The sequence below is a fragment of the Halichoerus grypus genome, chromosome 6 (genome assembly GCF_964656455.1).
Source record: "Halichoerus grypus chromosome 6, mHalGry1.hap1.1, whole genome shotgun sequence".
Classification (NCBI taxonomy): domain Eukaryota; kingdom Metazoa; phylum Chordata; class Mammalia; order Carnivora; family Phocidae; genus Halichoerus; species Halichoerus grypus.
In genome coordinates, this window is record NC_135717.1 from 60,175,011 (window position 1) to 60,200,944 (window position 25,934).

Consider the following 25,934-nt stretch of genomic DNA (forward strand, 5'->3'; position numbering starts at 1 on the left):
TATAGGAGGTGTACATGTTAATAAACTTCTCTTTGTTCTTCCCTTGTTAATCTGTCTTTTAAAGATTTTTTAATTTATTTGTCAGAGGGAGAGAGAGAGCGCACAAGCAGGGGGAGCAGCAGGTAGAGGGAGAAGCGAGCTCCCTACTGAGCAAGGAGCCTGATGTGGGACTTGATCCCAAGACCCTGAGATCATGACCTGAGCCAAAGGCAGACGCTTAACCAACTGAGCCACCCAAGCATCCCTAATCTCTCTTTTATTACAGGAGGCTCAACCAAGTACTCAGAGGGTAGAAGGAAAATTATTTTTTTTCTCCCCCATATTATCTATCTAGAGAGAGAGAGTTATATCTCTCAGCTCTAACTACTCAAAAGACCTAGAAGCAATCTTAAACCAGTGGCAATGAGCATGCCTTGCACCCAGATTCTCTGTTCTAAATACCATCTCTCATTAAATGGAAGCAAGTCTCCTTGGAGAAATAGCCAATTCCAAGTCAGAGGCAGGGAATACATGGTTAGGCTAGAATAAGTGTTTCCATATGCTGCATGCCTGATAAGGTAGAATTCAAGAATATTTCCTAGGGAAAGAAGCCAATAGCATATGTGCAGTTTATTGTATATCAACTATACCTCAATATGCTTTTCGTGGATTTGTTTGTTTAATTAGAAGGAAGAAGAAGGAGAACTGTCTAACTCAAGAGTTCTTAAAGTGTGGTCTGAAAATCTTGGGGGACCCAAGATCCTTTCAGGGGATCTGAAAGGTCAAGGTATTTTCATACCACTACTAAGATGTCATTTGCCTTTTTCTACTACTTACATTTGCACTGATGGTACAAACCAAATGTGGGTAAAACTGCTGGCCATCTAGTACCAATCAAGGCAGTGGCACCAAACTGTACTGGTAGTCACTGTATTCTTTATTATCATACATTCACAAGAAAAAAAAATGATAGACAAATGATGGATAAAAATAAAGCCACTTTTTTTTAAAGATTTTATTTATTTATTTGAGAGAGAGCACAAGTTGGGGGAGGGGCAGAGGGAGAAGCAGACTCCCCACTGAGCAGGGAGCCCGACACAGGGCTCAATCCCAGAACTCTGGGATCATGACCTGAGCCAAAGGCAGACACTTAACTGACTGAGTCACCCAGGTGCCCCAAAAATAAAGCCACTTTTACTTAAAGTCATCAATTGTATTAAATCTCAACCCTAATTATGCATCTTTTTAATATTCTATGTGACAAAATGGAAATAAAACATTTCTGCTGCATACCAAAGTAGCATGGTTGACCCACGGGAAAGCACTTGTGTGATTGCTAGAGTTTGGAGCTGAACTAGCAGCTTTTTCATGGAACACCATTTTTACTTGAAAGAACTGACAGACATACTATGATTATTTTGACTTGGGTATTTGGCACATTTTCTCAAACATAAATGAAGTGAGCCTGTCACTTCAAGGAAAACAACTGACAGTGTTGGTTGCCAGTGATAAAATGTAAGTTTTCAAGGGAAAATTAGAATTTTGGAAAACTTGTATCTGCCACTGTGAGTTTAACAGCTTCTTGATACTTAAAGGTATTCTGACGAGATCAATGGTGAAAATAACTAAGGTGATTCTTTTAATATTGTCTAATGGATTGTGTCAACATTCAAAAGATTTGCATAATTCAGTGGACCAGCATTTCCCACATGACCAATGCATGATGTGACAAAGTTATATATGGGTAAAAGATCCATTCAAACTGCAAAATAGACCAATAGATACGATAGGATTTCAGATTCTACATTGCAAGTAAATTTTAAGAAATTACCACTTGTCAAGTTTTGGTGTGATATCAAAGAATAATATCTATGATTACCTAAAAAGGCTACTAAAATACTCCTTCATTTTCCAAATATTTCAACCAAAACTACCTACGGCAACAGATTGAATGCAGAAGCAAATATGAGAATCCAGTGTCTTCTGTAAAGCCAGATAGTAAAGATATTTACAAAAATGTGAAACAACATCACTCTTCTCACTAAAGCTTTTTATTTTGAAAAATATAGCTATTTTCATAAAATACATCTTATTTGCATTAACAAGTATAGGGTTTATTATTGTTATTTTTAAATGAATTAATGAATAGATTTTTTAAGTTTCTCTATTTTAATTTCTAATATTATAAGTGTAGATAAATAGAAGCCCCAAAATAAAAGTTCAATAATTTTGTTTTTTAAGATTTTATTTATTTGACAGAGAGAGAGATAGCAAGAGCAGGAACACAAGCAGGGAGAGGGAGAAGGAGACACAGGCTTCCTGCGGAGCAGGGAGCCCAATGCGGGGCTCGATCCCAAGACCCTGGGATCATGACCTGAGCCCAAGGCAGACCCTTAACGACTGAGCCCCCCAGGCACCCCAAAAGTTCAATAATTTTTAAGAGGAAAAATGGATCCTGAGACCAGAAAGTTTGAGAACTGCTGGTTTAGCTGAACAGAGAAAGTCGTTTAGAATGTATCTGCTCTTTGTTGGGGGTGAGGGTGGTCCATGAGTGGCCTTTAGTAGTTATGTAAATATGTGATGAATAGGCACCTGCTGCTCTGGAAGAAAGGATAAGAGGACCTTTTGTGGCCTGAAACAAGTTGTCTCTCAAAGTTTGGTACACAGAGGTGGTCACTGTAAATTTGCATGGGGACCAAGAAGCATCCTGGGAGGAAAGTGATGAAATCCTGACCCCTTCCCTGTAAGATTCAATGTCCCTGCAACCACTCCGAAGGCTTGAGAAGGGGTAGGAACAAAGAACATCAAAGGCTTCAAAGAGGAACACATATGATGGAGAATTGCACACAGGTGAGCCAGGTCCCATATCAGGGCCTAGAAGGCCACAGAGGAGGAATAGCAATGGGGGGCAGGCCTTGACTAGAGTGATATCACAGAGCAGTTATCTAAGGGGCAGCAACCCTAACCCAGAGCCCAGGGGTGAACCGATTCAATTCTCTAGCTGTTTCTCTGCCTGATGCTTGACAGCAGAACTCCCTTAGGACTGAATAAGCCCTTATTCTTCTTAGATGACTGGGTGGAGGAGGGGACAATGTCAAGAGATTCTGCACTTTATGCAAATATGAGGCCTCTACTGATTAATAAAGGGGATAGGAAAGGATTGACGTAACAAGATGACAGACCAGTTACGGTGGTGCTGGATGCTGTGCTAGGCAGCCATGAACAAGACACAGTCCCTGGCCTCCGAGAGCCTCCAGCTGCCAGGAAGAAACAAGAAAACCGGCAATTAGGTTACATAGAAAGAAGAGTCTCCATGAGGAATCAAGAGCAGAGTGCTATGGGAAAAGATAAAGGAGTACTGGACCAAGTCTCAAAGGGGATGTAGGAACAGATTCCCAAACTGCATTAATCAGGACATTTATTGCTACTTGGTAAAACAACCCTCAAATGTCAGTGATTGAACACAATAAATATTTTTTGTTCAGCTCGGGCAGATTTCTTGGTGCTTTCCTCCAAAGGTGTCTCAGGGCCACGGGCAGCTTCCATGTTGTGATGACACAAACTTAGAGCTTCAAGGCTGCCCCTGTATCATCCAACTGGCATAGAGGGTAGGGGTGGGGTGGGGTGGGGACGGTGGTGTGTAAGGGAAAGGCACATCAGATACTTAACAACTTGCTTCTGGAAAACACATAACTTTCATTTACATTCCATTAGCCAGGACTAGCCACATGGCCCCACCTAGATGCAAGAGAGATGGGTCATGCAGGTTTCCTGGGCCCAAGAAAGAAAATGAAATGATTTGGTGAACACATAGCATTGTCTCTGCCACACAGAAGAGGCAATTTCTAAGTTAAAGGATGAGGGGAGTGAACAGAGAAGATGAGAGCAGAGAGGAGGAGTGGTCCAGATAGAGAGCACTGCGCATTAAAAACCCCAGAGGTGGGGGCGCCTGAGTGGCTCAGTCAGTTAAGCATCCAACTGTTGTCTCAGCTCAGGTCTTGATCTCAGAGTTGTGAGTTCAAGCCCGGAGTTGGGCTCCATGCTGGGTGTGGAGCCTACTTAAAAATAATAATAATAATAAACAAAAAGTAAAAGCCCCAGAGGTGAAAAATCTTGGTGTGAAGTGGCTGGAATGAAAAATGTCTGGGAATGGGGCACCTGGGTGGCTCAGTCAGTTAAGAGCCTGCCTTCAGCTCAGGTCATGGTCCCAGGGTCCTGGGATAGAGCCCCGCACCAGGCTCCCTGCTCAGCAGGGAGCCTGCTTCTCCCTTTCCCTCTGCAGCTCCCCCTGCTTGTGCGCTCTCTCTCTCTCATAAATAAATAAATAAAATTTTTTAAAAAGAATTAAAAAAAAAAAAATGTCTGGGGAAGTCATAATAAGCCATGAGGTTGAAAAGGTAAGCAAGGTCTTATCATAAAGAATTTGTGCATCGTGTAAATTAAAGTGGACTTTTATCCTGACAGCAGTGGGAAGCCACTGACGGGTTTTAAACAAGGGAGTCACGTGATCATACCTGCACTTCTGAAAGCTCATTTTGGCGGCAGAACAGAGAACAGACTGGGAGGAGGTAAGACCAAAGGCAGGAAAGTCAGTTTGGAAGTCATTGCAGTAATCTGGAAGAGAAATTCTGATGCAGGGTTGTTGCAATGGGTACCAAGAAAAGCAGCTGGATTTTAGAAAGACTTGGAGTAGTAATTGAGCATATCGGTTGAATATTTGACGATTGTTTGAATAAGGGGTGGGGAGATGAGGGGTGAAAAACAGGGCAAGGATAGTGCCGTTCACTGAGACAATTTAAGAAAAAAAAAAAAAAAGAGCTATTTTAAGGGGAAATATGATATGCTTGTGGAACAGTCAGGGAAAGCCAGAAGGTATTTGAAAAGCTGAACCTAAAGACAGATCTTAACTGGAGATGAAAGATGTGATAGTCATCAATACAGAGATGGTGCTTGAAACTATAACTGTGGATTATCCAGGGAGAGTATGAAGAGCCGATCTAAAAGCAGTGATGTGCTGCTATTCAAGTGTCTCCCAATCAGCTCTCCAGCAAGAGAAGCTATGATAGGAGCATTTGCTGATGTCTGTGGTGTAAATACTCCCACTGTGGTCAATTTCAAACTACCAACTTATCATCACTGAACGTGAAACTATGAAGAGATGCACCCAGTTGGTTCTTGAGAGCCTGCTCCAGTCCCCCACTGAGTAGTAGAGAGCCCTGCACATAACCCTAACACAAATATTTAAGGGATGGACAGAACAAAAGAAATCTCAAAAGAATAATCCATCCTAAGAACCGAGAAAGAAAGAACATGAAGGAGGAAATGGTTGACAATTCATACTCCCCTCCCCACCCCCCAAATTAAGTATGATAAAAACCAAAAAGTGTCCATTGGGTTTAGCGCCAAGGAGGTCATTAGTATTCTTCATAAGATCAGTTTTAATGGAGACGGATGACAGTGGGCCTAGAGGTTAATGTGAATAGAGTGTTGGAAACCACAGCTATAGATAATTCTTAGACACCAGGAATAGTAGGCTGGATTCTGTTTTCCAACAGAAAATAGAGTCGGACCAATCGCTCAAAAACCGTGAGGGCACTATCCTTCACCCACCTCGTTCCACCTCCCACACACACATAAATGCCTACATCTCTGTACCTCTATACCTCTCTCAACAGACCCCAGTAAAGTGGTACCATCTCCCCAGGAGGCATGGAAAAATGCATGCGGTGTGCGTTGGGTTGTGCTCTTACCAACTTGGTAAGTACGGTTCCCAGAATCCCCTTCTCTGTGTGTTCCAAGTTAGATCTGGCCAGAAGAGGCACTTGAGCGAAATTTGCAAGGCAGACATGAGGCAACAGCAATTATCTTCAGGAGGTCTCAAGTCGGATGAGGCGAAGGACAGACTCTGGGGTGTCTGGCAGGCGCCAGCTTGTCATCGTGCTCCCTCCCTCTGCATACAGATCATCTCCTCAACTGTGGGCCCTGAGACCAACAGCAGCCCAGGGACACTCCCAGACCGATGTGCGGTTGCAGATTCACAGACAACAGCTTCTAAACACCTGTCTGTGGGCTCTCCCTTTGTGGTCCCATTTCAGGGCCTGAGCAGTGGTTGGCCTCTCAGATTCCTCTGCAGCTCCCACGTGTCTAACTGCAGGCAGACTGGGTAATGACTCTTGATTCTTCAGCTCCCTCCCAGACTTCCACGTCCCTGGTTTCTCACATTTGTGTAATGTCGCAAATTCCTAATGCCTTCTCTCCATCATGCTTTGGATGGCTCTGCTTCCCCGACTGAACTCTCGCTGACACCATTACTGGTAGCATGAGTGAAGGGCAGCCAGAACAAAACCCACCAGACGTGCATCTGGTTTGGGGACGGACAATGGGAAGAAGCTGGAAAAGCAGGAGGAAACTGTGAGCTCAGGCTGGAAAAACAGTGAAGGAATCATTGGTGTAGATGGAAAAGTGCAAGGATGATTTGTGTTACGCAGCAATAAAACCACTAGCAAGACTGTCACCTGTGGAAACACGAAAGACAGAAAATGCAGCTAATAAACTTCTGGATCTAGCTATAGTGATTTCCAAGCCAAATGTTGGGAAGTCCCAGCTGGTTAATCGGCGCCGCACGTGATAAAGTGCTTCCAGAGGGAGGAGAGAAAAGAAGGAACCAGAGTCCACAAGAGGAATTTAGAAGAAACAGAAAATCCAGGACTCGCTTATGTTGGAAAACAAATCTGTTTTACATCTCTAGCTGATCCAGGCAGCAATGGATTCTCAGAGTAAGAAACGGCCTCAGGGTACAGATCAAATTGAGGGTTTGGCTCTATGACTCTTGGCTAAAACCTCAGAAACACTCACGGTGGTACCTGGTAGACACTCTTCGTTAGACAAAAGGGCTTCCAGGAATCCTAAGGACATGGTCCCAAAGAGGCCTAATTTCAAAATAGCTATGAACAAGTCTAAAGGGTGGGCCTGTCTCAAAAAGAATTGTGGATATGACTTTTATCTCACGGAGTAGACTATAAATCTGACCTATAGAAAGCCTACAACATTTTTTAAGGGTCTTCTATCAGCTCAGACTGAAAGACACTGAGATTGTCCAAATTCCAAGTAACCCTCTAAGCCTCCAAGTCCCCATGGGTAAGAAGCAGGCTGAGAGGGGCGCCTGGGTGGCTCAGTTGGTTAAGCGACTGCCTTCGGCTCAGGTCATGATCCTGGGGTCCTGGGATCAAGTCCCGCATTGGGCTCCCTGCTCAGCGGGAAGCCTGCTTCTCCCTCTCCCTCTCCCCCTGCTTGTGTTCCCCCTCACGCTGTCTCTCTCTCTCTCTCTGTCAATTAAATAAATAAATAAAATCTAAAAAAAAAAAAAGAAGCAGGCTGAGGAAACTGCTCAGCTACAAACACAAGCTATTTTTTTTTTTTTTAAGATTTTATTTGTCAGAGAGAGAGAGAGAGAGCACACGAGGGGGGAGGGCAGAGGGAGAGGGAGAAGTAGGCTCCCCGCTGAGCAGGGAGCCCAATGCGGGGCTCGATCCCAGGACCCCGGGATTATGACCTGAGCCGAAGGCAGATGCTTAACCTACTGAGCCACTCAGGCGCCCCAAACACAAGGCATTTTTATGAAAACTAGGATATTTCAGAAAGTAAAGCCAAGATCCCTGAGAATGGAATGAAAAGCCTCAAAGAACAGTGAATTAGCAATACTCCTCAGAGCAGGCCCCAATTAAGGAACATTCAGAGTAAGGGGATCTGGCAACACGTGCCTAGTTGGGCTTCAGAAGTGCTATGAACCAGGGGCGCCTGGCTGGCTCAGTCAGTAGAGCATGCAACTCTTGATCTCAGGGTTCTAAGTTTGAGCCCCCACATTGAGTGTAGAGATTACTTAAAAAAAGAAAGAAAGAAAAATGCTATGAACCAATGATTGCTATGTACCTCCTATACTTCCTCTTCATTGCTGTTGCTGTACTACCTCTTTTTGAACAGCAGTGCTCATTAGGTGGCTGGGGAGCAGATAACATGCCTTTTTAACTCACGGATCCTTGGATTAAGAATAGCCATATGCAGCAGTTCTTCAAAAAATTAAAAATAGAATTACCATATGAGGGGTGCCTGGGTGGCTCAATCATTCAGCGTCTGCCTTTGGCTCAGGTCACGATCCCAGGGTGCTGGGATCAAGCCCCGCATCGGGCTCCCTGCTCTGCGGGAAGCCTGCTTCTCCCTCTCCCACTCCCCCTGCTTGTGCTCTCTCTCTCTCTCTCTCTTTCTCTCTCTAATGAATAAAATCTTTAAAAATTTTTTTAAATTAAAATTAAGAAAAAAGAAACTTGAAGACATCATGCTAAATGAAATAAACCAGTCACAAAAGGATAAATACTGTAGGATTCCACTTATTTGAAGGGTAGTCAAATAGGTAGAGACAGAAAGTAAAATGGTGGTTGCCAAGGGGTTACCAAAGGGCTGGGGAGGGAGATAGGAAGTTATTGTTTAATGGGTACAGAGTTGTTAGGGTTTGGGGGTTTTTTTTTTAAGATTTATTTTTTTTAAGTAATCACTTTTTAAGTAATCTCCATCATGGAGCTCAAACCACAATCCCGAGATCAAGAGTCTCTTGCTCTACCAACTGAGCCAGCCAGTCAGTGCCCCAGGTATGGAGTTTTGGTTTTCCAAGATGAAAAAGTTCTGGAGATGGATGGTTGTGACAATGGTACAACAATGTGAATGTACTTAATACCACTGAACTATACACTTAAAAATGGTTAAAATGGTAAACTTTATGTAATGTAAAGCCACAATTAAAAAAAAAAAAAAAAGAATAGCTTCACCCAATACTGCACCCTTAACCACATTCAGATCTGGTACAGATCAAAAGATAGTGAACTTAAATCTGATGCAATAATCAGCACAAGAGTTTTGAGGGTCTTGGAGTATGGATAAGCATATTTCACACATGGGAGGAAAGTGAATAATTTGTAGCCAGAGCAGGACCTTGATAAACTGCAAAAATGAAAAAAGGCCACAAATTCTTCTCATTGCTGGATGTATGTCCCTTTACTATGTGACTTTGCAGTTCCACCCATTAAGAGTCAGAGTCTATTTTTCTACCGTTTAAATCTAAGCTTGGGTGCACCTGGGTGGCTCAGTCATTAAGCATCTGCCTTCGGCTCAGGTCATGATCTCAGGGTCCTGGGATCAAGCCCCGCATCGGGCTCCCTGCTCGGCGGGAAGCCTGCTTTTCCCTCTCCCACTCCCCCTGCTTGTGTTCCCTCTCTCGCTGTCTCTCTCTCTCTGTCAAATAAATAAATAAAATCTTTTAAAAAATAAAAAAATAAAAAATAAATAAATCTAAGCTTGGCCATGTGGCTTACTTTGGCCAACAGGACATTAGCACTGATGAATTAAGCAGAGGCTTGAAAAATGCTTGTGTATTGGGGCTTGCCTTCCCTTGCTGCTGATAATGCTGTAACCACAAAGAAGTTCATGTAAGCCCCCTAGAAGATGAGAAACCGTGGGGAGAGCCCCAGCCATCCCAACTGTCTCAGCTGAGGCTTGGGAAATGTGAGGGAGACTACCCTGGACTATTCAATCTGGCTCAGACTAGAACACCCATAGCCCAACTCAGTACCTCATGAGAAACGATAAATGCTTTTTGTTTTAAGCCACTAAGTTTTGGATGATTTGTTACTTAGCAAAAGCTAACCCATACAGGATGGTTTTAGAGTTGTCAAAATGACTGGGGAAATTCTATTGGCATTTAGTTGGTGGGGGGCCAGGTTTGTTAAGTGTCCAGCAATGCACACATGCAGTCCTGAACAATGAAGAATTATTCCACCCAACTGACCCCCAACTGAAGAACACTGGAACAATGCCTAAGCTTGTCATACCACTTGGAAGAGAGAATTAAAAGAAATTGATAATTATGGAAAGCCTTATCTGTATGAGACATTATACATGCATTACTTAATTGATTCTACACAATAACCTCCTATGGTTGTCCCCACTCAACAGATAAGAAAACTGAGACTCAGACGGGTTACTTGGCTGTCTCATGTCACAGAGCTAATAGGAAGCAGCACCAGGACTTAAACCCACGTCGGTCAAAGGTCAGCTCAGGGAGGCCTTCCCTGACCACCTACTCCGAGGTGCCCTCCACACTTACCACCATCACTTGTTATTACATTATTCTTTTATTTCTTTCGTAGCACTCCTCTCTATTATCAGAGTGTTTGTTCACTTGTTCTCGTAAGCCCCCTACCAGAATAACTCCCATAGAAGCAGAGGCTTTGTGGGATTTACCCACCACTGCATCTCCAGCGTCTTCTCTCTCTTGAGAGAAAAGACACTGCAAATTATTGCTGAGTGAATGGAGTGAATGAATGGCTTCCTATTAAATCCAGATGCCTAGGCCTCAAGCAGGCTGGTTTCTCTCAGCTTCTGTTCCTGTTGGTGTCAGCTCTATTGTCCTCTCCACTGGCTCTGATTCATGTGGCCCAGTCTGAGACTTCTGCCACGATGAAAGCAACTTCAGAAATCCTCTAATACAACCTCTTCATTCTCCAAATAGAAAAAAGAGGTTCATTGACATCTCCTCAGGGATATCCCTTCTCAAGACACACTGTGGTCTCAACACCTTTGTCGTGTTCCTGCACCTGTGCACTCAGCCTTCACCTGTACAGAACAAGCCTGCTTCACTGGGCTCCTCTGCGGATGATATAAAATAATGTGATTTTCTTATATCTCACCAACTTCAAGGATGACAATCAAATGTCACGATAACGATCGCAGATTACAGCCTGGGGCTTGTGAGGACTTCACATAGCCTAACTCGGGCTCTTAAAAAACCTGAGAGCTCTTGATGGAAACACTTGCTATGTCAACAAATTCTCAACTTTGTATGATCGTGATAATTACAGACAATAAGACAAGCATGGCTATCTATCACTGTGGAACAAACCCCCTCAAAGCTCAGTGGCTTAAGCCAACAATGATTTATTATTTTTCATGATTCTGTTGGCCATGTGGTTCTTCTGCTGATTTGACCTGAGCTCATCCATGTAGCTGCATTCGGCGAGTGGGTGTGCTGGGGGCTGGGCTCAGTGGGAATCTCCTCTCCTCCTGCTCTTTCATCTCAGGCTTCTTGGTGGCATGAGGTTCCAAGACGACAAAGGTGGAAGCCGCAGAGCTTTTCAAGGCCTAAATTCTAGAACTTGCACAACATCACTCCCACCATATCATATCTGTCCAAGTAAGTCACAAAGGCCAGCCTAACATTACAGGGGCTGGAGAATGGATTCAGCTTCTGGATGCGAGCAGCAAAATCACATCACAAAGGGCTATGTGTTCTGGCATGGGCCAAACCTGTGGCCATTAAGACATTTGTTGGGAGGGGCACCTAGGTGGCTCAGTTGGTTAGGCGACTGCCTTCGGCTCCGGTCATGATCCTAGAGTCCCGGGATCGAGTCCCATATCGGGCTCCCTGCTCGGCAGGGAGTCCGCTTCTCCCTTTGACCCTCCCCCCTCTCATGCTCTCTCTCTCATTCTGTCTCTCAAATAAATAAATAAAATCTTTAAAAAAAGATTGTTGGGATTCCACATTATATTATCTTCATAGCTCAGACAAATGTGTTGTTAATGATAAAACACCGATGTCTCAAGCATGAAGGAAAGCAATATTCAAATCAACAAAACTATCTTCAAATAGCTCTGTGATAGATTTTTTTATAAAACCTACTCGCAGGGCGCCTGGGTGGCTCAGTTGGTTAAGCAACTGCCTTCGGCTCAGGTCATGATCCTGGAGTCCCGGGATTGAGTCCCGCATCCGGCTCCCTGCTCGGCGGGGAGCCTGCTTCTCCCTCTGACCCTCCCCCCTCTCATGTGCTCTCTCTCTCATTCTCTCTCTCAAATAAATAAATAAAATCTTAAAAAAAAAAACCTACTCTCAAATAGCTTTTTTATGAGACTGTTATAAAGATCTACAAATGTTTATCCTTCCCCCTGCACACCCGAACCAGGAGTCCTCCCTCGCCACTAGCCATTCAGTTTCTCATTCTTTTCCATGGAAAAACTTTCCTTCCACTTTCTACTTAGTTATGGCTGCACTCTCAGCAGCAGTATAGCTTGGCAGCTCCCCTCAGTTTCCTACTTATTTTGGCCAATTGCCACCTAGAATATTAAGTCCCCTGAGACACGCTGTCAAAGGCAACACTCCTGAAACTGCCTATTGCATTTTTTTTTTTTCCACGCTATTGGGAAGAGCAAGACTCCCACAGGGCAAAGCAATCTCCTGTGAATGCAGGAGGAGAGAAAACCCGGGAAAGAGCTAGGCTCTGACATGCAGCTTCTGGTAAAGTCTACAGACCTCCTTTTAAACAGCCAGGTGGCCATTAACTTTTAATGGGGACTTTTTTGTTGCTCAGTGATTTTTGGAGCCAACAGCTATTCTGTAAGAACTGCAAAACACTAACATTTATTCGGAGGACTATTCCTCCATGTTTTTCTTCATCAGCAAAAGAAATGCAAACTTCTTCCTTCGTCTCCTCTTAACCAGTTGTGAAAGAATTTGGGCTGGCTCAGTTCAAGTCCCAAATTACAAAAATTGTGGAAGATAACATTCATTTTTATGTGTCCTGAAAATATTGGTATCTGCCATTTGTAGACAAAAGAAGTTAATCGGGGAGCAAGTCAAGAATAAGAAAACAGGGCACCTGGGTGGCTCAGTTGGTTAAGCGACTGCCTTCAGCTCAGGTCATGATCCTGGAGTCCCTGGATCGAGTCCCACATCGGGCTCCCTGCTCAGCAGGGAGTCTGCTTCTCCCTCTGACCCTCCTCCCTCTCATGCTCTCTGTCTCTCATTCGCTCTCTCGCAAATAAATAAAATCTTAAAAAAAAAAATAAGAAAACAATTAAGGGGCGCCTGGGTGGCTCAGTTGGTTAAGCAACTGCCTTCGGCTCAGGTCATGATCCTGGAGTCCCGGGATCGAGTCCCGCATCGGGCTCCCTGCTCGGCGGGAAGCCTGCTTCTCCCTCTCCCACTCCGCCTGTTTGTGTTCCCTCTCTCGCTGTGTCTTTCTCTGTCAAATAAATAAATAAAATCTTTAAAAAAAAAAAAAAGAAAACAATTAAGGGGCACCCGGGTGGCTCAGTCATTAACCGTCTGCATTCAGCTCAGGTCATGATCCCAGGGTTCTGGGATCGAGCCCCACGTCGGGCTCCCTGCTCAGCGGAGAGCCTGCTTCTCCCTCTCCCTCTACCTGCCTCTCTGCCTACTTGTGCTCTCTCTCTGTCAAATAAATAAATAAAATCTTAAAAAAAAAAAAACAATTAACTGAAGTAAGATTTCTGAGTTGTCCATAAATACTCCTAAATTTGAATTACTATTCGTGTCAAAACACTACTTCTGAGATTTTATGATTACTGTATTCGGTACTGTTAACTTAGCTAATAACATCTGTCCACAAGTAAATAAAGCAAAATACGTAGAAGGAGAAATTGATGTCAATAAGTTGACAAGTTTTCTGCGCAAAATAAAAAGTAATCGAAAACAGGTTTCTATGATACATTTAAAAGAATTTAAATTTATTTTAATTTTTCTGTTATCTAATATTCTATATCTCATAAGTAATTTTTAAATTCTTATAATGTGTAATTATTTAATGAAAGCTATAAAATATTTTCATATAAGGAACACTCCAGGGGTTCCAATCAATTTTAGTTATGAAAGATCATTATGTTTATGTATATAAATCCACACGTGTATTATGAATTTATTTGAAACCCCCCTATATTTAATAAACTATGAACTTTTGGATTACATGCACATTTTTCTCATTCCTCTTAATATATTGGATATAATTGTTCATCTAAGATACAGTTGATTTTCTTTTTTGTGGTTGTTGTTTAGATTTTTATTTATGTAGTCAGACACTAACTTTTAAGCTTTTGGATAGTATGTCTGTCTGATATATCACTTCTTCCAAGGGTTTCTCCAGAGCACTATAAATCTATAATGAGAAGGAAGCATGGGCAAGTGAGTATGAAAAATGTCCAGGAAAGAATCCTTGCTAAAGACTGCACACAAGTGAATATTTCACATTTTAAGTTATTTCTATTATGTTATCTCCAAAGGGTCAAGCATTAAGTTTTCACTCACCCTGATGACCTAATTTAGGCTTGTTCCAGATTTATGAGGACTGTAAAATTAGGAAACTTTCATTAAAAAAATTAAGACCCTCTGGATGGTTTCCCAAAGCACATCTAGCATTACTTAAGACTTTATTATTTCAGCTAGTTGGATATATCATATCTACGGCCCTAGCCAGGTCTGTAAGAGTTCTGTGACTGATGCCTAATGGAACCAATTTTCACTCTGGCAGAACAAATTCAAGTTCTAATACTAACTTGTATTCCAGTTTCCTTCAGATGCCAGGAATCAGACCCTTTAAGAGGAAAATGTATCCGAGCATCTGCTTATTAAGTGATATTCCATTTATTTCATCTAAGTAGCTGGCAGGAACAACTGACTAAAGTCAAATCTAAAATAGGAAACAAGTAGTTTTTTAATCACCAAATCTGCTTTATTCTTTGTTTAACCTTCGTTCTCTATTCTCCTTCATGGCCTCAATTTCCTACAAACTTCCCCTACCTCCACTGAGGACCACGACCCTTCTTTAAACGGGAACGAATGTTCCAGTGCACTCACCCACCTACACTAACAATCATATTACAGTCACGGTCCATTGACTGTCGCTCACATTTTTATTACCCTGCATCTGATGAACATTGATGCACTTGGGTGTCTTCCCCTGCACTGGGAGGAAAAATAATAATTTAAATAGAATTCTAAAAGTTGGCATGTTTTGTCAATAGCTTCATTGTTCCTTGTGTCCATTCATCACATCTTGCCTGCTATTGAAATCTTTCCTTACGTTACAACATTATTAAAGTCAATCATTATTAAAGTCATCTCAAAAAGAGATACCTCTGCAACTTCTAAGATACTGTCAACCAAGAATCATATTTTCAATATTTCAAATTCTATTGTATTTTCAAGCTTCTGAAACAAATATAATATTCCTGCATATTTCCTAAGATGGAATTTCATGTAGACAATGATGTGAAAGGAAAGATGATGCTTATCTAATGATTTTGGCACTGCCCCTAGATAACAGTACTCCTCTAAGAAAACTAGCAATAGTTTTCTTACTATCAGAACACATTAACGTGCATATTCTGGAGTCCTACACGTCTTACGTTTGAGACAGAGAAAAATAACTAGAAAAACAACATAAGAATAGCTATATTTGTGTTCATCTAGTTTCATTAAAATATCCTTTGGGCATGCTTTTTTTAAAAAACAATTACACATTATTCTACAAAATCACTTAAGGGATTATTGTTTTCGTTTTCACAAAAATCAGATTTGATTAAAGCTTCATGAAAAGACCAAAACACAAATTATTCCACAATTCCTAATTTTCCAAGCCCTTCCTTCAGTTGAAATTACTTAAGTAATTTGAACCAGATAGCTTAAGTTGTTGGAGGTAAAGCTCAGGGAATAAGCCTCCCTATATGGAATGCATGCACTGTTTTTAGTAATTTTCCATTAGTATAGTTTTGCCAAAGTATGACTGCAAATGAGAAGCCATAATTCTGAATACTTGAAACAACTATGGATCATTTTTTACTTGTTGACATTTGATATAAAAAATACTGTTTAAATTGCTCGTTGATGCTATTTTCCATTTAATCACAAAGAAATTCAAAGCAAAGATAATCATTTTATTGGTTTACCAAAGATCCCTGATGAAGTGCACACATGGTGAAGAACGAAGTAGGTCCTCAACAGTGTTCTGAACTTCAGCGGAAACTGAAAACATGAGCATGGATTTATAGATCATACATTACAGGCTGATTAGGGAGAAGTCTGCACATGATGTATATTCTGTGTGTGGTTCATGTGTGGGAAAGAAAGAAAACCAGAAAGAGAGGGGGGGAAAGTCACATTCTCATAATGAGAGTTCTCTCTCTCTCAGTAGATTTATTAATTGGGAGAGGAGAGAAAGATAATACTCCTCTCTGGTGGCAAGAGGATATCAGAAAAAACTAAAGCATCACATATAATTTACTGTAGAATCTCTTGTCTTAGATTAGAGGGAATAGGAATTCTGTTACATGTGTATATATGTACAGATGAATACACACATTTTTCTCTTCTGAAATTTTGATCTTAAATCTGCTTTAAATCAAAATGAGTTGAGCTTCACACTGGGGCTGGGTGAGAAAGAACTTTCTAAAAACTTTGTTCAACCCAGCCAATACTTTAAAAGTGAACTAATGAGCAGTATCTCTCAATTACATAAACTTGCTCCAAGAAGGACTGCCTCTCTGTATTTTGATATTGGAAAAAAAAAAAAAAATGCTCGGGCTTTTAGGAACAAAGAAGGAAAGTCTTCTCCATCCTTCCTTCCCTCCCTCTCTCTCCACAATGTGACCACTCCAATTTTCCTGGTTTTCCTTTTTAAAATAAAGCTCTGCCCCCTCCTTTCCTTTGACTTCCTTCCCTTTTCCTACCTCCACGACCACAAGTTTGACTAAAAATGATTTTCAAAAATAAAATAAAAATGATTGCCCACGCAGGACCCTTAGCACATCAACGTGGGAAGGAGACGTCCACTCTCGTGGGACTCGGCCCACCTGACTCAGAGGGTCTTCACCCGCCCGCACCTACCCGGGTCTCCCGCGCCCTCTGCTCTACTTGCTTCGCTGGGGGCTCCCCCAAGGGGCTGAGCACCCCCGCCCCCTGCCCCCCCTGCCCCCCCCCCCCCCTCGGCAGGGCGCGCGGTAAGTTGAGAGCTCTGGCGCCGCGCAGCCTATCTACCAACTTAGGCTTCTCCCAACTGCGAGACTCGAAGAGCGCCTGCAGGTGTTCCCTCTGTTCCGCTTGGAGGTCTCCCCCGGACTGGCGGTCCCAACCCCTGCTCTTCCGACCCCGGGCTTCGGAAGAACCTGGACCTGGGGCCAACTTTTCGAGCTCGGAGCCTCCAACACCCAAGTGCCCACATCTGCCCTTCAGCACCAGAGAGAAAGCGCGCGATGGGGCTTGCACGGAGCGTATTGCCTCAGCGCGACCCGTGGAGAGGAGGGACTCGATCGGAGATCCACGCCGGGAGATGCTGGGGGGAGAGCGTGGCGAACGGCACCGTCCAGGCTGCCTCCTGCGCGCCCCAGTCCAGGCCCCAAAGCGAGCAAACGTGAGCGCTGGTCGTCGGTTTCTCTCTTCGCTTTTTGTTGAGGAGAAAACAGAAGAAAGAAAGTCAGCTTGCGCGTTTGTTTTGGTTTTTCGTCGGTTTGCCTCTCAATTAAAAAGTGGCCGCCTAGGCGACAGCTTTGCGGTTTTCACAGTGTAAAACGGATTAGAGGAAAAGCTCCAGCCCCTCTCGACTTTCGCTTGCGGTTTGCAACCCCCGGGGCGAGTGTGGCCCTGCGGCACCTGCCCCTGGGAGCTGCCCCCGCGGCGGCCCCACCCGCGGCCTGGCTTCCCTGGGGCGGGGCCCATCGGGGCGGAGCCAAGGCCGCGAGCCCTCGGGGGGAAAGGAGGTTCCCAGGGTGCAGGTGAACCTCACGCCGCAGGCCGACCGCCAGCCTCCGCTCCCGCGATACCTCCTGGCCCCCCCCGCACTGGGGCCTGAGCTCTGAGCGGCTCCGGGTCCTGGGGGTGCGGGAGTCCAGCGGTAGTCCCCGGCGGCCCCCTCTCCAACACGCGCGGGAGGGAAGAGCAAAGGAAAGGAATTTACTGCAGATGGCACCGGAACCAGAGTTGGCTTGTTCGTGACCTGCTCAGGGCTCGTAGGTTTTCCCCCCAAGAATCTCGAGCTCGCTGAGGACACTTACATTCAAGAAACGACGAATTCATATGTACACGCACACGCACATTTAGTTAAAAAGAAAAAAGGAAAGAAACAAAAACTGGTCTTCTATCCTCTCCACGTTCACTAAACAAAGAATCCAGACAAGAGTGGGCTGAAAACGCGGGCGCCGGAGATGCGGAAGGAGGGGTTCCCTGCAGTCCTGCCGCTCCTCCCCGGCCTATTGCGCCTGCAGCTGCCCATGAGTTTGCGGGGTGTGGGCGCTGAGACCGGCCAGTGTCATCCTGAACACTTAGATCCCAAAGACCCATCAGCAGGTCAACTCTGGGCGACCCTTTCCTGCTTGTCTTCTGCCTTTAATAAACGAAAATAAAAGTTTGCTTTCAGATTAAAGAAACGCTGTTTTGGTTTTTCCGCCCTGAACTGTGTCTTACGCGTCCTTTTATACCTGCAGGGAAGTATCAATTGTGATCGTCCAAATCGATACCGGGGCTTCCTCGGATGAGGTGCTGCAGGAAGTGGGGCCAAGGGGTCAAGGAAATAGCAGCAGGGGCCAACAGGCTCCGACCATTCTGGACAGTCAAGGCCCGTTTCGGGAGGGAGATTTGCAACGGGTGGAACCACGGTTGCTGAAGAGCCGAAAGCGCGGGTGGGGAACGAGGCTGGTTCCACCTTAAGAGACCGCGCGGCGCGGCGCTGCGGAGGCGCGAGGCACCTGCAGGAGGCGCTGCTGCCCTGTGGTTCCACCCGCGCCGCGGCGCGCCGCCAGCCTCGCAGCTCGCGGGCCTCGGTCCCCGGAGGGGGTGGGGACGCTGGGGGAGGAAGGGAGCGAGTGCATCCGTTAGGTAAGGAACCCGAGCCCTCCCGGATTTTGAAGCGACCTCAGTGAGGCGTTTGCTGGAGGGAGCTTTCCGTCATTCGGCCGCGAGAGGAAATGTGGGGAAGCGCCCTCCCCTGCCCCCACCGCCTGCCTTCCTGCTTCCCTCCACCTCCGCTCCCCGACCCCGACCGTGCTTCCCAGACCCTTTGTTCTCAAGGTTGGGAGCTGCCGGGTGGGGGCTCCCCGGGGAAGAGGTCCCCCTGCGCCACTCGCAAGGAAAGGGACTCTCGCCTCACCCCCCACCCTCAGCCCTTCCCAGCTGAGTCCTCCTCGCCCCACCGCCCCTTCCTCCGCGTGCTAAAGCTTCCTTTCCGACCCGGACTCCCCCAGCTCCCGAGCTCCCCGCTCGCAGGCCTCCATCGTCTGTTGACCCTCCTCCCTTCCCACTTCTCCGCCACCTCCGAGGTCTCTAGGAAGAGAGTGGAAGAGGCAGACGTGAGGGGGAGGAGGAACTACGTCGCCTCCCGGGCGCGGAGAATCCCCGGGGAGCCTTTTAGGCCCCCGACCCCTGGGACCCGCCGCAGAGGAAGGGGTTTCCCGGCACCGCCGCAGGGCGAAGGGACAGCCCCAGCGGGGAGGCCGCCCGGCCGGCGCCCCCACCGCGTCGCGGGGAGCCCATGGGCGCACAACCCCGCCCGCCCGAGCGCTGGGGCGAGGGCCCAGCGGTGCGCGGCCTCCCAGTCGGCACCCGAGCCCCACGATTGGAGGGAAGGGGACCCCGTAGTTCATGCCCTGGGAAGGCAAATTGCAAGCGAACTCCCCCTTCTTCCCCTACCCACCCTCTCGGGCGCCACCCGCGTCGCTTCTCCGCCGCGCGCGACCCCGAGGGCTCCCGCGATTGTATCTTCTGGAGTACAGTTACAATTGCGCTCCGCTAATTTCTTACTTGGACCAAGGCGTCGCAAAGTGAAGCGAGGGGACAGGGATGCGGGGGAGCAGGAGCCGGGGCGGGAAAGTGAGCGGAGAGGTAGGAGGACGTGGCTGGGCGGCCCAGGCGTGAACGGCCTCCCGGAGTCCCGAGACCGAGTTGAGGCCGGACTGCCGGGGCAGGCCCACGCCCCGGCCCCGGGCGGCTGCAGCCCAGCAGCCGAGCGCTGCACGCCCTAGGCTGTGGGGATGCGCCTTCTCAGAGAGCCATCTACGCACCCCGCACGCTCGCGACTGTGAAGGGGGCTCCGGAGGAGTGGGGGCACAAAATAGGTGTTTCCCCCCTTCCTCTCCCCCCCAGAAGTGGACGCGGCCAGGGGCCATCAGCTCCGGGCTTCCTGGAGTCCCCTCCGGCCTCTGGCGTGACCCTGGACCTCACTGGCTCTTCGAGAGCCGCGCCAGCAGTTCTCTCGGCAGCGGGTTCCCCGGGACACACCCCGTCCCCACCCCCGAGAGCTGGCGGCCAGCTCGGGATGCCAGGCGGCCAGGCGGGCGCCCTGCCAAATTCCGCGTTCCTCTCCAGGAGACGGGGAGTTGCGTCCCAGGCTCGGGAAAGCCCGCAGTTTGGGCTTGGGACTCGCTTGCAAAGCCCCCCAAGGCGCCAGGGACGCCTCTGCAGGTTGAATTCCTGCTCCGTATCACTTCAATTTTAATTAATCTTTTAAAACACCGCTGTCACGTCGCTTGCAGAAAATTAATCAAACCTGAATCCTTGTTGCATAGCAAGAATTTCGATCCGAGTCTTTTAAAAAGGACTTGACTTTGCAAAGTCACGTCTTTTACAGTTCCCTCATTCCCCCTTTAGCAAGGGAAATATTGCAAAAGTCAAGACATGTTTGTTTGGTTCTTTCTATCTTCAGAATGAAACTTTGCTTATTTCTGATCTTTATTTTCTGTCTTTGAACAAAAAATAACCAGATAAATTGCCTACCTCTGTTAATTCAAAATATAATTACTTTGAATGATCTTTGTTTAAGAGCCCAGATAAACTAAGATAATCTTAATTTTAATGTGACACGACCCCTATTTTTCCTTGTGAATAATGAGAATAAAGCAGTCATTAATTAATACCAAGATATCTCCATAGAAGATGGTATCTGGTCTCACTGAGACGCTGAAACATCAGTTGTATTAGTAATTGATACTGTATAATTGAACATGAAGATAGTCGTCTATTTTTAACCTCAAAGCTCGGAGTTTATTTGGTGATTACTGAGCTCCTAATAATTAATTTTCATTCCTTCTTGCTGCATAAATAATTTCTATGATTCCCAGTTCCCATGCAACACAGAGGCTTCTCATTAAAATCTACCCCTCAAAATATAAGATGTGAACCTATATTGTGCAGCAACCCTTTCTGTTCCATTACTTATAACATATATATGTTCTGTTTTTATATCTTCCTGTTACATTCCCCTTTGCTGTAATTTGCCTACTAAAAAATAGAATATAACTATAATATGTTTTACCACAGCTTTGTCCTTCTGTGCGCTATTGGTTCAATTTAATATATATTAATTAAGATTTCCAGTTTTTCAAGTTCCTGAGAATTGAGGATAAGTTCCAATGAAGAATCAAAAATTTTTGTATAGTGAAGTTGCCATAGATTATACTCCCATCTAACACAGCCCACAGTATCTCACACTTTTCTGTGGTTAAAAATAGACTTTGCTCACACACATTCTGTTTCTCCAACCTGAATTGAAGATCTGCTCTCAACAGTTTCCTGGGTTAAATTTACACAACTTTCATCATTAAAAAAAAAAAAAATTCCTCTCCCAAGAAATAGAGAAGTCTTCCAAATAATAATGGAAATTTAGACTCCGCCTTTAAGATATCTAATTACTTCTCAGCATCAATTTGCTGGTGATCCTCTTTTTTACCCAGTGGAGGAGGATTATATTTTTCTCATACATGCCAAAAAGCTCCCTCTGTATTTCTTCAGGATGTCTCTCCAAATAAGTATATTTTATACCACATAAATATTTTTAGTGTCTACCCTACCAAACCTTTACACTTGACTTAATTGTCAGTGCTGTTTCTAAAGTCGTGAGAAGTGTATCGGTTTTCCACTTTTATTTTCCCCTTTGAACAATTAAGACTTTAGGTCAATATATGATAGAGTAATTCTCTCCTCTTGGATTTTATATTTTCCCACTATAATTTAGACTGAAATGGGATTAAAACAGGATCTAGAGTTCTAATCTTGGTTGATGTTTTGGTGTATTCACCGTAATGAGTCCTATTCCCTGGGGTCATGAAGCTCCCAAATGTCAATCAAGCAAACTGATTCAGAAATGCCATTGTTCGACTCCCACGTCACTCGCCTTCCTCTCATTTTATTTAACAATACCGGAGTTCTCTGATCAGTCATTCGGAATATGAGGCATTATCTGGGGAAAATTCACAAAGTGTCTTGATCTTTCTTTGGGAGATACTGTTAAGGGGTTTCCGCAAAGCAGAGAGTGCTTGTTTATATTTCTGTCTTTGGACCGCACTACGGACCGAAAGAACCAATGAATACCGCTTGAAAGGAAATCATACCGTAAATCCGTCAAAAATTAATTCGTCCAGTTGAATGTTACATTTCTATTTTCGTGTTGGAAGCACCCTGACTTGTCACCGGAGGAGAAGTATGACCCGGTCTGGGTCCGGCTGACATGCCCTCACTTTCAACCCCGTCTATTTTACCCCATTTAGTAATACTAATGTATTTAGACTGCACTAGTTAACCAAGAATTTATTTGGGGCCGAGGAAGAGCCAACCTTTGCCCGGGGAGCTCTACCTAGCCCACTCAGACACGTCCGGGAGTCTCCGCAACTCGCATTTCCCATCCGCAGCCCTGGGGGCATCTGTGCTTGGGTCTCAGCTTCGGGACCGTCCCCAAAGCCAAAGGCGTTGAGTGTTGTTACTCGCTCCGAACAGCCCAAATTAATAATCAACCTAACTCGTGGAGGACTTGAGCCTTCATCCAGAGTTCCCTGAAGGTTGCCAGTGCGGAGCCCGGCTCCTGCGAGGACGTCCTCGTAGGGAGGCCGGCGTGCAGGGCCGGTTTCATGGGAAAAGCTGTCGTTTGTGTCTTTCACTTAGAGAGCTGTGAGGAAGGAGACACGAACCAACCCTCCCGTTGTGGGTTCTCACGAGGGATTCACCCAGAATCGCAACAGCAGCTCTGGCTGCTTGACGTGCCTGCATACTCAAATGCTCGCCTTTGCTGCACACGTCTCCAAATGCACCAACCCTCGCGCCCCGCGCGGTCTCCGCGCCCACTTAGAGCCGAGGTGACCAGGGAAGGCGGCGGAGGTGGGGACAGGGGGTGGAGCCGCTCTCTGGTGGGACACGATCAATCACTTTAAAGTAAAGGGTTCAAAAGTTCCAACCTCCCCTTTAGAAGGGAGAAGACAAGCTCCCCGGGGCCTGCTTCTCTGTGCAGCCCGCGGGTTCCCAGCAGCCGCGCCACGACGGGGGAGCTCGGCCGCCCCTCGCCGGAGCCACTTCCCGGGAGCACCCTCTCCCGCCCGCGCAGCCGGGCCAGGTTTATGGAACTGGCAGGCGGCGGCGGCTTGGCTCCCGCGGAGGAGCGGCTCTCCCTCCGCACAAACAGGCTCCCCGCCCGCGAGCCCCCGGGCGTGCGCTTTTCCCTTTCTCAGCAAGCGGGAAAGGCCTGTGCGGCGAGGCCGGCGGAGCGCGGGCGGCCTGGCGGCACCTGGCCTCGCCGAAACCCGAGCTCCCTGCGACCTGCTCTGCAAGAAGGGGCGGGGGAGAGCGCCAGCATGCTGTCCCGGAGGCGGGCCGTGCGAATTCCTCAGAAAAACACCAAAACCTTTCAAAAGACGTGGCTCTGCCCCTCCTCCTGTTCTGTAGCCTTCCATCCTGTCAGTCCCCTCCTCGCCACCCGGCCTGGCCCTCACCTGCGACCTTGCCAAGGGCCTAAACCACCGCTTTTCTTCCCCACCCCCGCTTTTAAGCTCCATCTCTTCCCTGACCTTTCCAAGGCCTCAGCTAGGGTAGCCAGGGTGCTGCAGAGGAAATGAAATTGTTCTGGAGATTACAGTGGGGCTGTTGGCCAGAAGTCCCCCCCCCCTTTTTCTCAGGCTTCCATGTTAAGTGCAAACTTGTATTTCCCTTCACAAGAATAGACAAATTTTCTCGCTTATTTGCAGTTTTGCAAAGTTCTACACACAGATCAGTGAACCTTAAGCGCCCTTTTTCAGGCCCACATTGTGGAGGTTTGTCAGGGTCCCTGGGCAGTGAGCGTAGTGACAGGTGAATCCAGCAGCCCCAGGGGAAGCCAGACCTAACCCCCAAGACTTAAATAGGGCGGGGGCCCAAAAGCTCCCCAAGCAGCTTCATGCAACAGGTACCCCACAGCAAGGCAGGCTTTCAGGATCCCAGAGCTTAGGCTCTGGACGCAGAACCTGCTCCCCAGTGACCTGAGACAGAGTCCCCACCTGCATCTTTCCCCCCAGGAGATTCCTTCTCTGCAAATTACCCCTCAGTCACACAAGAATCTCTGCACTCCGAACCACCTGCCCAGACACAGCCAGGCCTCATTTCGGCCTCAGCAGTCCCTCACAGTATAAGTCCACTGATGCTTTCAACCTGTTTGTTCTTCCTGACGTGACTTGAGGAGAAAGACAGGGAGAATCAGATGGGGAACAGGAAGACAAAAGTCAGGGAGATGCAGAATGCAGAATAAAAGTCCAAAGCGGGGGGCCATAGCAAAAACAGAGCAATTCCTTTCTTGTCCAAATCGCTGCTGAGCCTTTCCCACACTCAAGAAGAGAGATAACTGGGTTCCATAACTCTAACTTCTCAAAGTAACTTTTTCAAGTGATATTTTGCTCCCGGACCCATCTCTCTCCCCAACCTGAAGAGAGGAAGGAGCCGTGTAGGTTTAGGGAGATAAACAGCTCTGTAGGGCAGAACGGCCTCCCTGTAGCCAGTCATCATTCCACAGAGAGCCCGGGAGCATAAGGGCCCCAGGAGCCTAAGAGCTCTGGTGCACAAGCAGCCTCCAGCCTTACCCAGGCCCTGGTCGGCCCAAATTAGATTCAAAGGAAACAGGGAGGCTTAGGGTTCCATCTCCTGCCTTGAACATTCCCTGGTAAGATCTTCCCACAGAAATGAAGCTTGTCCCTAGGACCGTGCCCCAAAGTGGCGGCTAGTCATGATAAGTGATAACTGGGATGGGAGGAGACTGGAAAAGACTGGAAGGCTGATGGCAGAGAATGGAGGGGGCATTCTAGATATATACACATATGTTTACTTTTGCCTGACTCTGAGATTCCTCCTCAGACCTTCTGGTCCGTCCTCCCTCAGCTGCCAGGGCAAAACAGAAATCAGCCTCTGGGTTAAGACGGTGGGGGTGGGTGTGTGGGGGGGGATGCCGTTTCCAAACCCGGCCTAGTATATAAGGAAGGAGACAATGGGTAGGGAAAGATCTGGCAGAGGGCAAGAGAGGCCTGGGCAGCAGCCGCAACCCCCAGTTGCTCTGAGGAACTCATCCTCATTAAAGAAACCCTTTGTACGATGCTGCATTTCTTCCCCGCATTGGTGGCGACCACACTGGAGGAGGAGGCCTCAGGCAGCCCCATGCAGGCATCCAGCAGTGTGTCTCTAGCAGCGGACTCGGTATCCCCAGTGTGAAGAGCCCAGGCCTTGCCCATTAGGCTGGGACTGGAAACAGTCCCCCCACTGCTCCAAGCTGCCTCTGCAGTAACTACCCCAGATCCCTAAGCAGATTCCTGGACTGAGAGAAACGCCGTTCATAGCATGAATGTCTACGAGCTAGATTCGGGAGGAAAGAAGAACAGCAAACCCCACCCGATTCTGAAACCGCTCATGAAATAATGTGAGGCAGTGGGTATTGGTGAATGCAGATACGACGGTTTCATACTCTCGACCAAGGAATGGCGTTGTAAAACTATTTCTCCCCTACATAGCACCAAAGGATGTTTTATGTCCTGCTATTGTGAAGCCAGCTTCTGTAAACCATATTGTGCATTTTCCCCTGGATTTTAATGAAACAAGAACTGGGCAAAAGCGACTGCTTTGTCCCAGAGCTGAAACAAAGACTAATACACAGCAAAGGAGCAGCCCCTTCCAAGATGTACTCTTCTCTGACTTGGGAGAAAGGCTCCTAGAGTGACCCGTCATAATCGTGGTTGATATTTAATCCTCCTTAGTACAAAGGCCCATCTTTTCACTATGCAGAAGCACCACTGCGATATGACTAGCCTTTCGAGTTATATCCCAAACCGAGAGTCCAGACTTAGACTTGGATTGT

General features: G+C 46.5%; 1 long non-coding RNA gene across 2 annotated transcripts; it reads right to left on the reverse strand.

Annotated features, from left to right (window-relative positions):
- Positions 1-17,887: 17,887 nt before the first annotated feature.
- Positions 17,888-20,000, reverse strand: LOC118540808 (uncharacterized). 2 transcript variants are annotated; one of them, XR_013448509.1, is made up of 2 exons: positions 19,604-20,000; positions 17,888-18,191 (listed from the first exon to the last, which is right to left on the reverse strand). It is a non-coding gene; the product is annotated as an uncharacterized LOC118540808 (long non-coding RNA). The 2 variants fall into 2 exon arrangements; XR_013448508.1 differs by lacking the exon at positions 19,604-20,000 and adding an exon at positions 18,286-18,689.
- Between the last annotated feature and the right edge of the window lie 5,934 nt (positions 20,001-25,934).